General features: G+C 42.9%; 1 protein-coding gene across 1 annotated transcript in view; it reads left to right on the plus strand.

The window, feature by feature from the left end:
• Positions 1–19,676, plus strand: part of LOC138498041 (uncharacterized) — a 458,173-nt gene that overhangs the window by 38,881 nt on the left and 399,616 nt on the right. The gene's annotated exons all lie outside the window — the stretch shown is intronic.

Genomic DNA, 19,676 nt, shown 5'->3' on the forward strand with positions numbered 1-19,676 from the left:
TGTTCTAGTGTTAAACACCCTGATATGAAGGGTCCTTGTGTAGCTACTTGTTCAGGATATCTTAACTTGCAACCAAACCAATTGTGATGCCTATGTTGTCTAAGACTATTTCAGAATACCTGTATGGTGCAATTTCTGATTGACCTATATCCTTCTGTGTTCCAAGGGTTTCAAATAAACCCCCTACTTTAGCATCAGGTGTTCTCATGAATGTGAATGTATCTCCCCATGCAGACCTCCTAGCCGTGCCACCACCACATTAATATTAGTGTTGGGATTGAAAGCGCCTATGTTCGTCAGCCATTTCTTGACTGCTTGACAGCATTCATCAGGTATTGCCACATCAATATGGTGTAGGTTAGACATTCGAGTGTCTCTTTTTACTAGATTTATTCACAATTTATTGTGAAGCTTGGAAACTCTTATTAGTCCTTCTTCACTAGCTAAATAGAGAGAGTTTCCAAAACAAACAGAGATGTTTTTGTGGGAAGGAATAAAGATAGGTTTTCAGAGCTCCTAGATTGTAACCCCAGAGGTGTTTTTCTGGATACTGGGAGCCAAACTTTATGGCTGCACAGATCGCATTACATGTTAAGGGCCCAATGTTCTTGGCGACCTAGATCTTAAACGTAATATGTGCCTGGTGTCATGGCTACCTAGAGGTGCTATTTAAGGTCATGACTGGCAACTCTTAAGGCTTCTCAAGGACCAAATCGTCTTAGTAATGTACGGGTTACAACAGTTATAGCTTCTCAAGACCCAGATTACATGTTTGAATGCATGGGTGCCAACTGATATGGCTTCCCAGAACGGTACAAGTTATGGGTGGCAACTCTCGTAGAATAGAGCTGCATCTGATGCGTCTCTGCTTTAGTGCAGCAAGAGAAACTACGAGCCCCAAGCACCTGACATCCTTATTATTGAACAGCAATATTGTTGTCGATCTCCTTTCTGGGTGAATCTATGTATCAAATGCTTATTACCCTTGCATGTATGGTACACATTATATGCTATCAATATTTTTCAACACAATTTCGTCACTGAGCAAACAAGTGTTTGTACTTACACTATCCTGTCTTTTATACTCATAAATAAAAGACTATACAACCATAAAATTCATCAGTGTTGAATGTCTCTTGCAGTGCTAACTTCCTGTAGCAGTGCTGCATCAAGGCTACATGCCTCCAGCAGTGTGTTCAAGCTTCTTTTAGCAGTGCCCATTCATTTCTATGAGCTTCCTCCAAGGGTACTGAAGAGGGAGACCCAAACGTGGCCCTCGTTACATCCATCCCACTCTCAGCCCGGCAACAGAGAAATGAGAGATGTATATAGCTTCTGTGCCCTTCCTCCCCATCATAAGCACCACTCCCTCAGGCAACCATTCAGACCATATCCAGACGACAGTATTGAAGAGATACAGTTGTCATCAATTGAACAGGTCGACTGACTAACCTCGAAGAACGCTGATGACATCACGACTGACATCATGACAGAGATACGTTAGACATGAAGCACATACCCATCCCTGCACAAAGTTACACAAACATTTAGCTTTATTGCTGATAGACAAGAGGGAAATGCTTATGACTCACATAGTTTGAGGACTGACACACGTGTACATTCTGCTATCTGGAAACCGCAAGATGCATAGCCATAGGTACATTGGAGTGAATGGGGAAAGCAGGACGAATTTAGAGATCACTGAAAAAGGCTGACAGGCTGAGCCTGCTGAAGCATGCAGACCAGGCTTCCAGCGTGGACACCGTGCACAGCCTCGCCAAGGACAAGTAGGGTAGGAAAGGTTCAAGTTTACAGAAGAAATAGGACACCTGCGAGGGACACAGCTGAAAATCCTCATAATTGTAAGCAAGGCAGCTCCATTTCGTGGTCCCTACAGACGTGATCGGAACCTACAAGACAGAACCTATTCATTCGAGCCAGACTGAGGTGGCTATTTCCATCAAACCAAAGAAAGGAGTATACAACAATTATAGAGGTGCAAAGCCGAATGTTCTGTCTCAAGGCCCATGAGATCGGAGATGGTAACTTATTGGGAACATGCAATACCTTCGGTGTCGTTCCCACCACCTTGAATAGTTGCACTTGGCCTGGTAACTGTCCAACACTCCAAGGCTGAGAAGACCCGTTCTGCCCAATCCCTAGCCATCTTCCAAGTTAACAGTAAACTATGTTGTACCAACCTATCACCTTTACAGGAGAAGCCACCAGATATAGCTTAACCAATGATCATACTAATCCCTTATAGAATGCATAAATAGTTCACCTCACTAACCAAACCCTTTCTTTCCCTGTTAGGTTTCTGGGATGTAACCTCATCTTTGTGATGTCAGAAGTCAACACAACTGAACTACAAGCGCCTGGAGAGCGAGAGTGCTTGGAGTATGTTTCCATTGTTAATGTGGCGATCCCTGTCATTTGAATTTTTGATAAAGACAGTGAACCTTGTCCTGTGGCTGGGTCTTCCGTTCTTGTGCAGGGGATTTCCAGAGCCCAGTTCCTCTTGTAAGTAACCGGGGAGACCAGAAATAGTTCCCTTGCCACTGTATTACAGTACTCTGTCAGGCTGCAGATCCACAGCGGTGTGCCGTTTCTACAGAGTTATAGGACTCTTGTAGTGCCCTCTTCCTTCAGCATGCCTTGTTGGGAATACTGGCCCCAACGTTTAGAGATTCATACAGCAGTATTCCCGGAAATACCCTGTATATGCTGTAGGCCCTTACAACTCAGAATCTCTTCTAGGAGTGCTCTATCGTACCTTGCAAAGGCACGTTAAATTGAGCTTCCTCCAACTGTGCCCTGACAGTGCTATCAGACACTCGCAGTGTACCTTCTCCAGAGGAACATTATCAGTGCTGTAGTTACCCAGAAGTGCACTGTTAGCGTATTAGGATTCAAGTTGGTTCAGCCAGGGGCATCTTAAGAGACTTTGGGCCCCGGGGCACAGAACCATTTTGTGCCCCTCCTTCTCGAAACCAAAGAAATTAGGGACCCATCCCTCTACAGCCATTGTGCCAACAGCTCAGAGCTAAATATGCTGGCCCGGCAGCAATCAAAAATAAACTTGGATACTTCCTTAAAGTCTCTTTACCACCATCATGGCTGGAATTGGAATAATAAGCAAGTGGTATGTCAAGGGCGTTATTAGCAGGTCCCGACCAGGGTCAATGGCACTCTTTAACAATAGCAGCCATAAGGAAGGTATACAAGCTGCCATGAAATTATAATTGGTCATTTATAACACGCTTATTACTGAAGAGGTTTCTAAGCACGGACCCAGGATTCAAACCTGTGTTCCTCTGCATCGTCGTGCTTCCAAAACGTGTGTGTTGCCACTGAGTTATACTACCCACCCGATCTGTAGACTGATAAAGCAAGCATTGACAATACCAATAGTTTTGGCCTTTGTAATTGTGTATTGAATTTTACATTCGGCATGGTGGGAAGGAAAGAGGAATGACAGCACAGGGAGGAAGAAATGACAGCATGGGAGGGAACGAAGGGCAGTGCTGGGGTGAGGAATACATGTCAACATGAGGGAGAATAAAAAGAATCCAATCGATGAAAGCTAGGCCAACAACAGTACAGAGGAGCATTGTACAAAATTTGAAAGGAGTGACAGTGCAAATGGTGGGGTGACAGTGCAAATGGGAGGTGACAGTGCAAATGGGGGAATGAGTGAAAGCACAAATGAGGGAAGAGTGACAGCACAAATGGGGAAGAGTGGCAGCGCAAATGGGTGGAGAAAGGGAGACAGCGCAAATGCGGAGACAGAATGACAGCACAAACGGGGGACAGACTGACATTGCAAATGGGTGGAATAGTGACAGCGCAAATGGGGAAAGTGTGACAGCACAAGGAGTGGAAGAGCAAAAGCACAAGAGCAGAAGCAGTGACCTCGCAAGAGGGAAAGTGTGACAGCGCAAGGGGGGAAGGAGCAACAGTGCAAGCAGAGGGAGTGACAGCACAAGGGAAAAGGAGCGATTGTGCAATGGGGAGGTGCGACAGTGCAAGGGAAGGTGCGACAGGGCTGGGGAAGGTGCAACAGTACAAGGGGGTAGAAGCAGAGCAAGGAGGAAGGAGTGACAGTACAAGGGGAGGAGCAACAGAGCAGTGGGAAAGGAGAGACAGTGCAAGGGGAAGGAGCGGCAGCGCAAGGGGTGTGTGTGACAGCACAAGGGGAGTGTTGTTGCTCCATCACCCTTTGCGCTGTCACTCCTTACTCCTTGTGCTGTCACTCCTACCCCCTTGCACTGTTGCTCCGGCGTCCATTTGCGCTTTCACTCTTCCCATGGTGAAGAAGCAACTGCGCAAGGGGGAGGAAGTGACAGCACAAGGGCAGGAAAGGCCAACAGCCCATGAGGGAGGTGAGAGACAATCAAATCTTGGTCTGGTGATTAAGCTTTTATCTAGCAAATAAGGCTGCACATCAGATCCGGCTGTGAGCCGCGATCACTAGATATTGCCTGAAGAGCCTGGCAAAGGGTTATCAGCGTTTATAGTCCTGAAATGCTCTGGGCTTTAATGCTCTGTTCATATGCTGTGTAGTGATCTGTCAACTGTTACCTTCACTTGGCAAAGAGCAGCAGAGGAACAGATACCACCTGACAATGTGTGTTTCGCCACACTTTGGGCTCTAATCACTGGATTTATTTTCATATTTGATGAAGTGCAGCATTGTTTTATTTGGTGAAAGGAGAAGGCAGGACTTTATTAAAAATAAGAATGTTTGCAACAGGGTTTCACAACGCTTCATTGAGATGTGCATGACATGACAATGGGAGTACCAGGAGGTTTATAGTCCAATTAAGAACTGAATCACAAAGTCTATTCACTAACACAACTGTTCAGAGTGCAGGTGTATTTATATAAGACATGCATGGGGGAGGTGCTAGCCATGAGCTGTGCTGTTTCACCAATGAAGGGAACACCTGAGGCGTGTTCCTGATGCAATGACCATGTGGCCAGCTATAGATGATAGTGTTAGGGCCAGCATGTAGTTAGAAAGTAGCACACGTGCGATTATTTATGCAACGTGATATGATATTTTATTTTTATTGCGCTCATACACTCAGAGCGCGACGAGGCAAGGGAGGACAAAACAACGATCGTACTAGACCCAGTGCCATTGAGAATGCGCAAGTGCAGGGGACAGGCAAGGGAGGAAGTGCAAGGGAGAGGGGAGAGGTGGAAAGTGCTGGGAAAGGAATAAAACAACAACAAATGGTAGTGCAGCCAGCAAGGTGGCAAGTGCAAGATTTAAGGCGCAGACAAGGGGTATCTGATAAGTGCAAGTAAGAGGACTGCAGGGTTACAGATACAGACCCAAGTCAAGGCATAAAATAAGCAGTGTTGTATAGCAATTTGCTATGCAATTCTGTAATTCTGCTAATCAAAAGAACACTTGTGTAGCAAAGTTAGCTATTTAAGTTACCCTCTTCAATGAAAGCACAGCTCGCCCTGCATTCCTCTCCTGCTTTCGGTGCTCTTCGCCCTCTTTTCTCTGTTCACTTCAAGTGCTAATGGAGGGAAAGTACAGCAGTAATCCTCTCCTCCACTTAAGTGCCAAATGCATGTGTAGGAGTGCATGAATTTATTTTCCAAATTATTGCAAACCAGTAGTAATCAGGATGATACTTTTATTAAGCTTTTTATATCCTGTCTACCAAAGACAAGTATGTGCCAACTTTATATCTTTTAAAAAGACAGTTTTGCAATTCTACTCCTAAAATATAAGTTGTGTAATAATACACAATTACAGTATTGAGATTGTAAAATCTTGCATCGCTCTATGCTTTACAGTAAAGTTTAGGTTGGTGTATCTGAATTTCATAGTGTCAACTATATTTCATTTTGTTGGGGAAGATGCATCATGTTGACTAGTAAACTTTTGAAAATGCACATTATCACATGGGCAAATGCTTTTGATGGCCACCTAGGTCTGTAACCTGCAGGTTACATACATCTTGCAACTGGTGCTCAACCCATGATCGAACCCAGGTTACATACATCTTGCAACTGGTGCTCAACCCATGATCGAACCCATACTCCTTGACATTCTATATTATCACTGTTGCTTTATGCCAGGTACCTTGAAAGTGAGATGACACAAACTGCAATATTCCACTTAGTTTGGCCAGTTCTCTGCCTGCTACGCAATTCACTCTTAGTCTCTATTTCCTCTTACATAACAAATGCACAAAGTGGACTAAATGTTTACGCAAAGTAGCGATCAATAGATCTATCCAGTCTGTAGATCTACTGCAATACCAAAGACTGTATTTAGCCTCTAGAGCTTGCTTTGTTTTATGATTGTATTTTATATTACCACCCGCAGGAGACAGCTGGTCAAACTGTTTTCAGAGCCTTTTTTTATCATACCTATTTATTTGTGTCCATTCATGCAGCTAACCTTCTACATTTTACAGACACTCACCTATGGCTCGCAAAGTCGTTTCGCCCACTGAGTCGAGTAGATTTTATGAAGGGATAGTAGCATTTACAAGAGATGTTTGAAACTTTTATTTAAGATCTACTTTGTTTGCAGTAAATGTCAAAAGTTTCACTGTGCATGGCTGGACTCTGGGTGGCAGCAGTGTGCCAAACAAAATGGGTTTGTAGTGACATGCACTATTTTACAGAAATCGCATCATACATTTGGTGTCCTCCGTTGCTTTGGGTCAAGTGCATTTCTCTTAGGTTGAATAGGTAAACGAAGGTACCCGACCAGCAGGTGTAGCTGAAGATTAAAGAATTTGCAAGGCCTGACTCTTCTCACAAATGTCTTATTTCAGCGGTAAGCAAAACTGCTGTATTGGTTCTCATTTCATGTCTTGGGTACAAATAACATCCAGTGACATTAACAATATTAGTACAAAATTGCTAATCAAACGTGTCTGTTTGCTAATCAAAAACATTTTAATTAGCAAACTCTGCTAATCCATTTTTGAAAACTAATTTATGCCTTGCAAGTGCAAGGGGTGCCATGAGGCAATGCGGGTGTGTGGCTGGGTGGGCAGGGACCTGGGCCCGAAATCAGAGTGTAGCCAGGTGCACAGTGCCAAAGCAAACAGATCAGAAGGGGAGAGGAAGAGCAAAGGCAGAAGCAAATAGGAAGGTCTTGAGGTGCTTCCGGAGCCGGAGATGGTTCTCCTCAAGTTTCAGAGTGGCAGGGAGGTTTCAGAGGGAGGCCCCAGCCGAGGAAAGATATCTACCCCCAACTCGTTGCTTGGAGAAGCGACTGACCCTGAGGGAGTTGGAGGTGGAGGAGTGAAGAGCTTGAGTGGGAAGGTATTTACAGAGGGAGAGTTGAAGGTATTTTGGACCTAGGCCCCAGAAAGCCTCGTTGACAATGCAAAGGGTCTTGAATTTAATCCTAGCAGCCACTAGGAGCCAATGAAGAGATTTCAGGGCTGGAGAGATACGATCCCAGGGCTTAAGGCCAAGGACAAGTCTTGCAGTCCTGTTCTGTATTAGCTGCAGAGGGCGGAGAGTAGAAGCAGGCAGATTTAAAAAGAGGCTGTTAAAATAGTCCAGCCTAGAGAGAACCAGAGCTCTAGAGACAGTGAGCTTCTGGGGTAAGGAGAGGAAAGGGAGAACACCTCTGAGGAGGTGCAGTTGGTAGTTTCATTTGAGCAGAAGCAATTAAACAATAGTGGCTTATGATAGAGGCAACAGTGTAGTGTTCAGAGCCATGAGATGCTGGGGCACAAAGGAGGGCATGATGGGGCATGCCACGACAAATGGATGTGATGGGGTCACCTGCTGACAAGGCAAAAGCAAATGAGGTTACCACGTTGAAGGTAAGTGACGTCAACTGGTGTTACAGCAATAGTTGAAGGGATGGTACTTGCAAAAAAGGCAAAGACATATTGTGGCTGACAATTCAATGGTTAGAGAAGCTACCAGTTAACAAGCAAAAATGTATGCAATGCCACCAGACATTAAGGAAGAAATAAGTGAGGTTGTCTGGCCCCAATGTGCTGTAATGTTTTGCAACCGCCGGCTCTCCGGGTGTTTAGGCTCTGACTCCCATGCTGTCGCACCATATGCAAGCTAGGACTGATGGGAGTTGTGGACCAAAACGTTTTCAGAGACAAAAGGTTGCAGACCCTCAAATGCACCACTTGACAACACAACCTGGAGGGAAATGACCAACAACAATGCAGTGATATCACCGGTTGACAACTCGAAAGTAAGCGATACAACTAGGTTGCAACATAAAGGCCAGTTGGACGGAAAGAAAGTAAACGGTGTCATCAGGAAAGCACCTGAAAGCAATTATGTTAATAGGCAAGAAGGCAAACTGGAGTGACAGTGTCAGGCGGTAAGGCAAAGGTAAGTTACACAGCGTGGCATTAAGGTGAAGTAAGTGGCCAAACCAGATGACAAGGCAAAGCCAAGTGATGCCACCCGATGGACAATTTTGCATGCAGGGGGTGTAATCTGAACTGAAATTGTGACCAACCCGTGAGTTGGACTGCAGCAGTCGCTTCCGGGTAACAGCTTCCTTGCAAGACATGGAAATACTAGAATTCACACATTTAAAAATACAAGAAATCACACCCAAGACTGGCCTTGTAATGTCATGTGTGGTGGCATCACTCGTAGGGTTCATGTTCGAAGGTTCTGTACTGATGCCTGTGTTTGGAACCAAAATCGTGTTGGAACACTCATGCATTTAGCCTTGCAAATCGCATCCTGGCAACATGACGGCTGTAATTGGCGCTTTAAACGATCAGAAACACTATATGTAGAGCCTTGGGTACAGTTTAAATGCAGCTCCTTTTATCTGCCACTTAGTACTCAGCATTTCCGCTGTGATTTAAATCATTCACAAAGTTTGGGCACAAAAGTGTGTTTGGGGATCCTGGCAGTGTCGGTCTCCATCAGCACACGTGGACAGAGAATAGGCATTCATGATATCCTGTCACCATACCCCGGCATAGCGCATATTCACTTCGCAGTGTTTACGACAATACCACTATGACACAACTGACTGTACATGCTTTTCATCCACTAGGGTAAAAGGCTTGTACGACTTGCCCAGAGCATACTGATCTCAGCCCCAAACACGTGAACTCACTCAGTGCTGTCACTGATCACACTGTATCAATGTTACACTGTTCACAGAGTAGAAGTGGCGTGTACTGAACAGTGTCAATATCGGCAAAACAACCAAGGTGACAATATGGGATGCAATAGTAAGACAGCAAGGGGGGGCCCTGATTGTTGTGAAATGCTTTTATCCGTTGCGCATCAGCCATATTAGTTACGCCCCACTCAGTGCATCTGACATATTTGTTGAATTACCAAGTTTTTAGAAGTTTCCTGAAGACTCAGTAGAACGGTTCAACTTTGATTGCTGGGGGGAGAGTGTTCCAAAGGTTAGGAGCAGTAACTGTAAGGCTGGATTCACGAGCACAGTTGTTTCCGGTAGGTGATGGTTAAGATCTTACATTCAATCAGTGCTTTAACGGGGAGCAAGTAGGCTTCACACCTTGCATGGGAGATCAGAGCAACTAATGCCCCGGCCTGCTCTGAGCGCATTGTTCTGTGCCAGTTGTACTCTGGATAGGTTCTTAGCGGAGGTGCCTGCGAGTAATTCGTTGCAGTAATCGAGTTTACGGTCTATGATGGCTCTAATGAGTGTTAGGCAGTTGTCGGGAGATAGAAATTGTCTGCTGTGGTTGATGAGCCTAGCCGTGTAACCTGTAGAGGACACTAGGCCATTGACATGTTTACTCATATTAAGCTCTGCATCAAGGTGGACCCCCAAGGTTTTTACGTGTTTTGAGACGGGGAGGGAGATGCCGTCAATGTTGAAGGAAGCAAATGCAGGGTCCTGGCTCTTCAATCGGGGGTGTGGGGGCCTACAATGAGCAGCTCTGTTTTTTCGTCATTTAGGCAGAGGGGGTGGTTAGCCATCCAGATCTCAATGGAGTCATGAATACAGTTAACAGAGGTGTCATCTTGTAGATAGTTGCCAGAGATGAGTAAGAGGATCTGCGTGTCGTCTGTGAAATTGGTGTATGGGATGCCGAGGTTGTCTAGATGATTAAAAAGAGGTTTGGTATAGATTTTATAGAGAGGAGGAGAAATGCAGGAACCTTGTGGGACACCACAGGGGACGAAAGTGGGATCGGCTGCTGCTTCGGCAATGAAACGATAAACATGACGCAGCACAATACAAGGCCCGCAAAGCAATACAATGCAGAATAACTTTTTTAATGGAACGATGCAGATGCATGTGCTATACACAGCATCTGTGATCGCCAGCGAGGGGAGAAGCACAGAGAGACGGCAGCAACGCCTGGTGCCATCCGGGACTCCTCATGGGTGGCATTTCAGAGCCCAGAACTACGACCTACAGTGGCCTGTCTCAAGTGATGACCACAATGCCATGGAGAGCGTGCAGAGAAAAGAAAGAGGGTACAATCAGATTTGTTGAAAATTTAGTGGAGTGGGAGAAATCTGGAGTCTGGTAGACCGAGCAAAAGAGAATTACAGTAATCAATGTGAGAAAACCATGGTCAAACAAAATACAAGGTTTAGTGGCACTGAAAAGTGAGAAAAGCACAAGCTTTCTAAATATTGTGATGGGAGAGGTGGCAAAAGTGAGCGATAATAAAAATGCGGATCGAAAACAGGAGCAATGAGGTGAAAATAACACCAAGATTAAGGACGTGCAGAGAAACTGGAAACATAGAAGGGGAAAAGAAATGGGAGAATGGGGGATAGGAGGAGGAATAGAGGTAGAGGGAAAATAGAGAATTTCCGTTTTACAGGAGTTAAGGTGTAGGAGATGGGAGTGCACCCAAGACTGGATAGAGCGTAAGCAGGCAATGATCTTTGCATGGATGGAGTCGGAGAAGGAAAAAAAAGATAGAAAAATCAGGGGATCGTCAGCGTGAAAGTCTGAGAAGAGACCAAAGGAATTAATATTAGCTAGAGAAGAGTTATAGAGAGAGAAAGGGAGGGGGACTAGGACTGACCCTTGGAGGAAATCCATATTTTAGTGGAAAGGGGGACGGACATTTGTTAGACCAAGTGACTGAGAAATCTGAGAAATAAGAGTGCAACCAAGCAAGAACAGAACCAAAAGAGCTAGAGAAGTGAGGGAAGTGAGAAGAAGGTGCTAGTTAACAGTGTTGAAAGCCAACGAGAGGTCAAGATGGAAGATTGCATGGCATAGCTAGCACAGAGTTAGATACAATGAGAAGGGTGGTTACCGTGGGTTGGAGAGGGGGCTAAATCCAGATTGAGAAGGTGGAAGCCAAGAATTGAGATCCAGATAGATAGAGAGTTGGGTATACACCAAACACTCAAAAGGTTTAGAGAGATAAGTAGTAGTAGAAAGTTTATTTCGGGAATACAAAAAGTACCCATAAAAACAACAGCAATTAATAACATAATTACACATCCCAAAATAAAAGAATAAACAACATTCCACCCTTATAAAACAATGCAATATTTTAAAATACAAAAATATATAAAAACATTTTTGTTATGCATCATATGGTTTTACAACAACGAAAACCTTAAGCCATTCCTTAAACTTTACATTCATATAAATAAAATTAATAAAAAACTGTGGCTGATATACAACGAAAATGTAATTGTGTTAAACCCTTTAAGTGCCATGGGTATTTCCCCCCCAGTACCAAGGCCTTTTTTGGTGATATGTGGCCATTCAATGCCTTGTAACCTTTTTGTTACATGCGATATCGCGGCCAAATTTGGCCCCTATCTTCTCCACATGTAGGTGGTCGTAACGCCAACCAGGAATCCTAGGTTGCTGTAGGGGGGTGAGAGAAAATAACCAAAAAGGGCGAAAGTTTTGTGTTTTTTCAAAAAATGCGAATAAAATGATGTACAAAGAAGCCTGGCTTTCAGGAACAGGTTTAGTGGAAACGAAAAAACATTATTTTGATGTGGTTATCAACCGTTTTGTGAAAGGTAGGTGATTTTGGCCATTTTTTCCATTTGGACATGCATGGATGGAATGGAAGAAAAGGGTAGGAAAGCCGAATCGGAGGACAGAAAGGCATACATTTCTGAAAAGTACACAAAGTTCCAAGTTTAGGAAGGGGTGATTTGCGTACGTCAGGCAACAACTAGGTAGCGGAAAATGCCATAGATTGGGGGAAAAGCGGGAAAATGACCGAAAAAAAGGTATGTGGTGGACATGGTTGGCTTGGTATGGCAATGGCTTCTATGAATTTTGAGAAAAACCATGCTCCGCTACATTCCCCCAGTTCTTGCAGTTAGGAAAGAACACATTTTTTGTAGTGTTTCACAAAACAAGCAATACCACAAGCCAAACACTGAGCCGTGGTACACAGGAGTTTTATGCTTATGGCCTGAACAGACGTAATTAGCATGTATAAATCAGGAAAACCAATGTGGTCAGGAACGGCAAGCATACATTTGTGGAAAGAGCACAGGCAGACCTTTTCATGGGTAGGTGACTTGAGCAGGATACAAAAGTGTATGGTGCCTAAAGCAGCGACTAAATGTAGGGCACATTTGGGAAATGAAAGGGTTGTGTGACAAAGGGCACCAGCAAATGGGTCAAACGTTATGAAAACCACACAAACACAACAAATGTCATACCTTCCCAATTGTTGCCATGTACTCGCGAATCCTTTTGCGGAGTTCCCTTTAGCTCACCATTGGCAGACACACCACTAGATGGAAGAAAAAACAACTATGACGTTTATAGGGCTGCAACATATTTCTCAAGCAAGGAGAGGGGCTGATAGACTTTTGAGACTATGACAAGCTAAAGCAAGAATTATTTGTTTTTTGAATACCACCGTAACAGGGTTGAACTCAGGCAATGAGATGATTTCTTTCCTTTGAAAATATCAGCTGTATATAACATTACATAATAGGTGTAAAATTGAAAATGTATTAATTCTGATAACATATTTACACAAGAGCTCAAGTTGAACTGTATTGTATATACTTGTTGTGCAATCTTTTTGTCCACATGGTTTATTATTTTTCAACTATCTTGCACCCACAGTGCACACGGATATATCAGATCATGGAACTAGGTGTAAGTACTACCACTTTTTACTCTTAGCTGTCTTTGTATAAGCACCAGCTAACTAATTATGGGTATCTTTGTACATTGGAATAAGACTAAATAGGGAAGGGGGGGCTGCTGCCCGTCTAAAAATATATAATCTATATCACAATAAGGGTATGTTAAATTCGAATCACTCAAATTATTATTAGATTCATACTTCATAACTAATCTAATCTATGACATCTCAATTTACAAATCAACTCCAGGGGTAATACAACTACGCGATAAGATTAAGTGCAATAACACACACTCATACTCCACAAAAAGATGGCTGCCCCATTACATTTTATTAGTAGCAAAGAAGTAGGACTACTGAAAACTCTACGCGTTGCGATGGCGACGTGGAAACTTTGTGTTTAGTTACCTGGACAACCGAACACTACAACTTAAGTTATGGCGCCGAGCTCCCGCTTCAGCAAGAGTCGACGCATTTCTGAACATGAATTAGCAGTAAGGTAAGCTGCGATATCGAAACATTTAGATTTAAATCCATTTCTATATAATTTCAGCACAGTACGATGCAGGAAAAACGCCATTACAGGCTAAATAGATATTCTTCGAGGAAATCAAGTTACACCAACTGCGGCTTTAGTGGCCACACTCATAGTACTGTAATGCAAGTGCATACGCATATTTATAATGCAGTAGGAATATTCTCACTACGAGCGCTTCTAGCTCGTTGAGATTTTTTGATTGACTTGCCTTGCATATATGATTCCATTACAAAAACGAGGCAACTTGCTGTTCAACCGTCCAATGCAATTTTATTAATGGCATATTACGATCTCATGTTTTACTTACCTTGTATATAAGATTCCATTGTAAAAACGAGGAAATCTGCTGCTCAGCAGCCCAATGTAAGTGACTCCTCGCACTAATGGGCAGCTTACTATTATTTTCAGAGAATGAGGGATTTAACCCACTACATATAATGCTACAAACAAAATTTGGGTAAGCACATTACCATTACTTCATCAAAAATCGCTTTCAGGTTTCTCTTATGAATTTTTTTTAAAGAATTTTCTTTGAGTCTAATTATTTAACTGACTTCTCAATTCACAGTTTTTTTTCCGTCTTTCTTTGTCCTAACAATCCTCATCCACACCAACCCCATATTTTCTGTGCTGTCACTATGGTTGATCTATGAACTCGTATATAACAAACTGAATTGTTTGTTGTTTCTTACTAATTCATGAACTGTAACATATATTCAATATGTTGTACTGTTATGACTGAATATGGAATTTGTGTTTATGCACATGGAACAAACTAAATTGTGAATAACTCCAGATTATACCCGTTTTTGAAAAAGAATGGTAATCAGCCGAAATACGTGTCAAATTTGAGGGCATCACAAAATATGATAAAAATGACACTATGCTAACTAATTAAATTATTGTTTGAATCTCTATTTGGCGCAGTTTTGAGAAGTTGACTAGTTGTCACAATGGAAATCAGCTGTGCGAGACATTTAAACATAATGAATACCTTCAAATAAGGAGAGGAGAAGGAGATGCAGAGCAGGCAAAGCGGGAAGCAGAACCAATGGCAGAATCAGACGCACAGAGACGGATCGTGCTGGGAGAGACTGACGATTACAAGCAACCACTTGTGAGCATACTTTACCAGAGAAATGTGAGATTGGGACAAGTGCAGCAAATGCCTTGGAGGGACCACTGGAAGGCTGACAGCAGCAGCGAGGCTGTTGGAGACACAATCTTGTTAAACAACCTAAGTTCCACTGGCGAATTAATGCAAAGCTGGCCTGGGGCCCGAATGAGGATCTGCAAAGCAGGGGAAGCCTTCCCAGAGTCACAAACAAGTGTTAATGGATATTTTGGAACAGTTCCCTGATGTTTATAGAACAGAACCAGGAAGAGTGAAAGGGTCATATCATTACATCTGCACCTCTCCATGGAAGGTTATTCATTTAAAACCTTATTGAATCCCTGACAGTAGAAAGAATATCATTTAATTAGAGTTCTCAAAGCCCATGATCTTCCTCTATTGTGTTGGTCACTAAATCAGATCAATCATGGAGATTTTGCATTGATTTTAGAAAGGTCAACAAGGTTTCCCAATTTGACAGTTATTGCATGCCTGGAATTGATGATCTTATTGACAGGTTGGGAAATGCAGTGCATCTCTCCACAATGTATTTAAGGGAAAATGGTAAGTTCCAGTTAATCCTGTAGATAAAAAAATCATCTTTTTCCACTCCCCTGGGTCTTTTTCAATTGAAAGTTTTGCCTTTTGGTTTGCACAGGGCTCCAACCACCTTTCAGAGGTTAATGGATCAGGTTATTTGACCCTATGCTTCCTTTCGCTGATGATAAAGAACATATACCTTGTTACTAGAGCCCTCAGAAAGCAGGATTTATGCAAATCCAAATAAATGTAATCTTGCTAAGTCTAAAATACCTTGGGTTCTTTGCAGGAAATGGACTAGTTCAACCCCAGACTGAAAAAGTCAAAGCAGTTAAAGAAACCCCTTCTCCCAAAACCAAGAAAGAGCTATGAGCTTTTTTAGGGTTAGTTGTATATTATAGACGGTTTATTCCTAATTTCTCGTCTATAACCTCTCCTCCGACAGTTAAACTATGAAAATGTGGAACCTCAGAAAAACAAATTGCATCCTAAAGATCAATTATGTTTTAATAAACTGAAACATATCTTGTGTAGTAAACCTGTGTTGAAGGTAGCTGACTTCAATAAGGAATTCATGCTACAGCCTATTGTTTCACTGTAGAACATCAAAAAGGAAAACAGGGAATGTGGATTTCCTTTCCCGGTTCCTAACAGTGGCTATGAAAACCAGCAACATTAGCGAAAGGGTATGTGATGAATCATGTGGAGCCATCACTGATTCCTCTGTGATGATCTCCTCCCACATGGCCTGGGGAAGGCCGATCCTGACCCTGGGAGTGGTACTGTAATGGTGGATCCTGTGCAAAATAACTTTAAAAAGTCTAAAACTCCAATGAACTTCAACTCCAATAAAGCCTCAAGTAGTGAAACGAGAAGGAGGAAGAATTAGTTCATGTGGATTGATTGAAACACCAAGCTAAACGTGCGGACTACATACCACAATGGAAATCAGCTGCACAGACATTTAAACAGGTTGAACATCTTCAAATAAGGAGAGGAGAAAAGAGAAACAGGGTGGGCGAATCGGAAGGCAGAACCGACAGCAGAAGAAGACTCACAGAGATGGGCCATGCTGGGAGAGACAGATGCTTACAAGCAACTGCTTGTGAGCATACTTTACCGGAGAGACGTGAAGATGTTTACCTTGGAAGAAACACTGGAAGGCCGAATGCAGCAGCAAGGCTGTTGAAGACTCAGTCTTATTAACAACCTCAGTACCACCGGTAAATGCATTTATTTCATTGTTTTTTTATAACGCGCCTAATACCATACCCGAGTTTGGTTTCTTAACACAGATCTGGGATTCAAACCTCTGTTGCTCTCCGTGGTTGTGCTTCCAAGCCCAGCACATTGACCTGTTCTATCCTCTGTTCAATGAATGCAAAGCCAGCGTGGGAACCAAATGAGGGCCTGCAAAGCAGGGGAAGAGTCAAAACTTTGCTGCAGCAGTGTGCATTGGTCCAGAGACACCATCAAACACTGGTAAGTCTGCCCATTGGTGTTGGGGACTGTGGGGCATGTCGACAGGCAAATGAAGAATTGAACACTTATTTTGAATACCGACCAAGTCAATTAAAAAGACAAAATTTACACAAATCCTCATATAAGGGTAGTCAATATGTGGAAAGTTGGAGTAAATATTATCATCAGCAGATGCACATTAATGAAGAAGTTGAAAGACAAAACCTGTACAAGTCTCTTTATATTAGATGCCCATTTGGGTTAAATGTAACAAGCGTTGCCACAAGAAAATGAATACTAGCTAAGACGTTAACAGACAGAACTTGAACAAGTATCCATATTTGAGATGTCAATATGGGGGAAGTTGGAACAAGTAGTGCCTGAAGCCAATGAAGTATAAACAGTGAAGGAATACAACTGTGTTATATTAAAAGACAAAGAGAACATTGTAGCACGACCTGTTGAAAGAATCACATCAGGCAGTGAGCCCGTTTGGGGGAAAGTTACCTGGCAGGAGAGTATACCAGTGGATCTGCAAGACCCAGAGGTAATGATTCCTGGCAGGGGAGTATACCAGGTAATCCATATAAAACATGAATCGAAAAGACATTGTGAAAAGATATCTGGCAGGAGAGAACACTAGATGATCTAAAGACTTTACTGAAGAAGAGACATGTTTACCATCCTTAAGAAAGTGTTGTGTGAAAGAGACATTGTGTGAAAGAGACATCATTGTTTGAGAAGGACACTTTCACTATCCTACCTGAAATTATCTTGCGGAAGGGAACCAAACCCTGGGTTCAAGTATTACATGTTCTATCTTTGATTTATGTACACTTTTTGCTCAATTAAAATCAGAAACATTTACCATTCACCTTTAATTGTTCATTTCAAGCGTGGCGGTCAGCTGTGTTTTGGAAACAAGGGCAATTTGCATAATTTTTACAACGAAGACACAGACGTATCTTTATTTTTAGTTTCCTAGGCAGAGAAACTTACTTTAGTCTAGGGACAGAAAGGCCTTTATCCAACCCCTTTATTTTAATAAAGATGTCTGATTTTGAAAACATAACAACTTTGTGTCTGCCTCTCATTTCTGAGCCTCTCATAGAGCTGTGAGAGCATAGGGATCACTCGACCTGGTAACGCCAAAACCTTCCTGACCACAAAAGTGCCCCAGATGATGACAGAAACTGTGGTTGACTGTGTACCCTGAAAAGTCGAGACAGGGTTGCTAAAAGGTCCCCCTGCATGAAGCTGAAAGAGAAGGGAGAAGCAGTCAGAAAGGTTCCCAGACTTTCGCCAATCCCAGCAACACATCATGAATCTGGTTTACCTGAGTAGAGAAGGTAAGAAGGTTCAAGCAGAAGTTTTACAGGGGACTCAAGGAGTAGTAAAGGCGGAATCCCAAACACGAAATACAAGGCCACTAGATCAGGGAAAATCCAATAGGGAAAATCAAAGACAGTCCAAGTCCAAAATCCAAGTATCAATTCAAGGCAAACAAATACAGGGAAACTCCAATAAGGAAAACCAAAGGCAGTCTGGGTCAATTGCACGAAGAATGAAATCCAAGAACCAAGAAAACACGCTACTCAGGAAACAGGAGATCCATTGAGGAGCACTGTGCTGAAGAAACCAGCGTCTTATGAGCTGCTCGACACTGGAGGACTGGGTGCATGCTGACGTCACTGCATGTGCAGCGGCCAAGCTCCATTGCCACGACTCATAGGGAAACTGAATTTGGAGCGTGCCGCAACGGCATAGTCCCCAAGGAAGATGCCAGACGCCCTTCCTCTGATATGGAAGCTGAGTAGCCAGCCGTGGACCCCTTACAACAGTAAGACAAATGTTGCATTCTTATTATGACATCAGCATATACCGGAATTGATCATTAGAAATGAGCATTGTCCAATTTTAGAAAGTCAGTTTATAACATAAGTACAATCAGAAAATGTCCTTATATTTAGTAGTTTCTTTTGCAGAGAATGCACACCATTTTGCCACTCAAAGGGTTGCGCTCAAATTAAACCAATGATCTGTTACACCTGTGAGCATCTAGGGATTGTATAACTTTGTGAGCTGACCAATGATTGGTGGGTAGCACAGCTGAAGCTATTGATGTGTTACAGTTTGTAAAAACGGTAATATTTAACATGGTGTATTGAAATTCCAGCACCCCCAAATAGCCTATCTTCATCCCTCCACCTCCAACCCCATGGGCAATGGGCTCTAAGAGTGATAGTGACATTCCTACAGGACACATGGTATGACAATGTTCAATCATCACTTCGTGTAATGTCTCTTTCGCTGCTGCTTGCATTCTACTTTGAACAATTAAAAACACTGAACCCCTCAATTCAATCGATCTGTCTTTGCTCTGGTCGCGCTCTGGTCAGCCACACCTGGTTTGCATTTAGTTAACATGAACAATCAATGTGTTGGAGGAAAATGGGTCGGGATGGACACAATGGGTTGCACGAGATCTGCAATAACCACCCACCCCCACGTGGAGCCCAATAAGAACTTCCACTTCAAATGACTGATGCCAGTGACTCTATGCCTGTACGTCTCCTCGAATAACAGGGCAAATAAATTGTGCTCCGAACATTTTACATTCAATTCAATGCAATCATGCTTTATGGCATGGCTTTCAGTTGGGCAAATAGTCTTTCAAACTTTGGTGAACTTGATTAGCAGTCCAAGCTATGCGATTGCTGCCAAAGTTATGATAATACAAACTGGGAAAATGCAATATCTAACCACATGCCCTCACTCTACCGAAGTGTAGTCCTATGTTTGTGCTGGCTGCCACAGTCCACTTGTAGTCCTAATTTTTATTTTAACAAGTCTAAAATAGATATAGCAATACTAGAAGGCTGGTTTATGCTGGGTGTCCATGAAGAACAGCATTTGTTTTTGTAATGAGACAATTTATAAAAGAATGAACCAC

The sequence above is a fragment of the Ambystoma mexicanum genome, chromosome 5q (genome assembly GCF_040938575.1).
Source record: "Ambystoma mexicanum isolate Mex_15411 chromosome 5q, UKY_AmexF1_1, whole genome shotgun sequence".
Lineage (NCBI taxonomy): Eukaryota > Metazoa > Chordata > Amphibia > Caudata > Ambystomatidae > Ambystoma > Ambystoma mexicanum.